This window comes from Octodon degus, unplaced genomic scaffold (genome assembly GCF_000260255.1).
Source record: "Octodon degus isolate 3935 unplaced genomic scaffold, OctDeg1.0 scaffold00272, whole genome shotgun sequence".
NCBI lineage: Eukaryota > Metazoa > Chordata > Mammalia > Rodentia > Octodontidae > Octodon > Octodon degus.
The window spans coordinates 1264914-1267698 of record NW_004524848.1 but is presented as its reverse complement, the minus strand read 5'-3'; positions in this window follow the sequence as shown (position 1 = coordinate 1267698).

The following is a 2785-nucleotide window of genomic DNA, read 5'->3' as shown; positions in this document are numbered from 1 at the left end:
TCAAGTAATGGCCATGACTCATCCACATAGCTGCCACTGACAAAGGATCTACAAACTGCGGTACAGGGTTTCAGGATAAATCCTGAGGGGATTTGACTGACCTTGTCAGATACAAAAGTTACATTTTTTGTTATATAGGTCTTGCTTTATCTTGGTCTTAACAATCCAGTAAAAATGTATAAAAAAAGAGGTGCAGGGGGTAAGGCCATGTTGGTATGCTGGGCTGTGGGAGGCTCAGGTCAACAGCTTCGGACGTTGCCGGTCCTGTGGATAACCCACTACCATTATGAACTGCTGGACTGTGTTGGATTATTTTGCTGAATTCATGCACCTACAATTTTTTGGATGGCACTGGAATACTTATGTCTGACAGGACTAGATAAGGAAGGGGATACAAATGAAGGACGCTTTTGTATCTGTATATGCAAAATAGTTAGGACGGATGTGCAGCTGCTTTCTCTTGGTTCAATGAGAAGAAAGATTTGTACTGATAGTGTTTGGACGGGATGTCATGTCTGCATCTTTTACTATGAATGGCCGCTACGGAGACAACAATGTGCGGTGTATTGGTTGTTGAAGCTGTGCTGGTAATCAGTTTTGGGGCTGTCTCATTGCTGCTTTTTCTCAATAAAACAAAATATAAATAGAAAAAAAAAAAACAACCCAGCAGGATTCCAGCCTTTCCAGCCTCAAAGCTGCAAAAGTGAAAGACTTTGCTTGCAGAACCCCAAAACACCATATTCCAGAATGGTGGCAGCCTAGAGAATTTGTTCCTTTGGATTGACTGCAGAGTACTCAGCAATCTAGGCCCTTGACTCTAATAGCCAAGAGAGAAGGAAGCCTGCTTCCTGCTTTAGCTGGTGGCAGACCATGACAACATCTATGTAGTGCTAGTTATAGGTACATGCAGAATGAAAGAGTTGTGGGATCCGAAAGGTTTTCACCCAGATTTTAGAAGAAGACCTGGTAGGTCAGGCACTGTGCTCCTGAAATGGTAGTGTGAGAAGTGTGAAGTCAAAGGTGCACTGAAGACCCCAAAAGTCTGGAGAAACAAGAAACTGTAAAAAGAGACAAGAGTAGGCCCAAGAGAAGCCCTAGCAGCTACAACTACTAGAGATGCCCTAGGGACAGAACCACTAAAGCCCTCTGAAGTGCCACAGATGCTAGTGTTGCTGTACATAAAATTACAGGGCTTTGTTTTCCATGATGGATTTTGGATTGGTTTGGTCCCATTCTTTTTTTGTTTTTATCCTGTTTGTAATTTTTGAAATGGAAATGTCCATCTTGTGCTACTGGAAGTGTTTGACTTGCTCTTCATTTTTATAGGTGCTCACAGCTAAGTTTGCCCTAAATCTCAGAGGCGACTGATTTTCCACTTTTCAGCAATGCTCAAAGTGTTAGGCCTTGGGAACTCCTGGAGTTGGACTAAATATCTCTTACATAAAGAGATGCATGAGTGCTTGGGAGACCAGAGATGGAATATTACGGAGTTGTAGTCTTTTCAAAGGTGGCTGAATCTAGAGCCTATTACTGGTTCAGGATGCAGTGCACATGTATGTATGTATGCATGGTGGGTGATTGATAATTCAGTCCACTGATTGGTTTGTCACTACTCTAATCCTGACCTCAATATAAGAGATGTGAAAAAAGGGTTGTCTTGTCTCTTGCTTTCTTTGCTATCTTCTGCCTTCCATCAACTGTTCTGCTCTGCTCTGCCTCTCTGCTACTGCTTCCTGCTTTGGAATGGGCCAATTATGGACTGAAGCCTCTAGGAGCAGTAAACTAATACATCTTTCCCCCTTTAACTTTGAATGGTGGGTATTTTGTCCAGCAAGGAGAGAAAAGACAGACTAAAATGCCAGTCACTTATAAAATTGGTAAAGAAATGGCCGTATATCCCTATCATGGCATTCCATTTAGACATAACAAGAGGGAATACTGACAATAGAAGAGGATAAATGTCCAAGCACTCTGCTAAGTGAAACAGCCCGGAAGCAAACGACCACTTCCTTGTGACACCATGTGAACGAAATACTAAATAAAATTGCATTGACACAAAGCGTATCACTTCAAGGCGCTAAAGCTCCTGGGGTGGGGGAGGGGTACTGGCAGCTTTGCTCTTTTGTACAGTTTCATAGCAGTTCTATGCTTAAACTTACAGAATAACACTAACCCTAGCTCCTATGGTCACAGTACAATATTCTGTGAAACTTGTTCCAAGCCGCAGGGGGTGTGGAGGCGCCAGTGGAGCCGAGGTGCCTCTTCGACAGCCATTTCCTGTGGTTCATGCGACTGACACATGATTCAATACACAAGGAATAATAGTGAGTGATTCCTAAATGATGGCTTCCTCAGCCACCCCGCACACAGGGCCCTGACCAAGTTGACCTCCGCCGCCTCCCCTGGGGTCAATTTCCCTTTTCTTTTCCAGTTCGGTTCAATCCAGTCAGAACACAGGGTTTCCCGCCGCGTGAGGCCGGCCCCGCCCCCAGCAGCACGCGGCAGAGCGGGGCGGGGCTACGCACCGGGCCGCGCCGTCCACCACGACTCGCGCTGCGCGACGCCCGACGCAGACTCGACGCCGCCGGTCCCCTCCCGGCATTCGTCGCCGTCGTCGCCTAGCGGACACGGAACCACAGAGCAGTGATGGAGCCCAGGCGACCAAGGAGGGTGCGGGGCGCCGCGCGCGCGCCCCCCCAGCCACAGCCCCGGCGCCCGCCCGCCACGCAGCTCTGGCTCTTCCCGGGCGCCCCGGGGCTGCACGGCGGGCTGCTGCGGCGGGCGG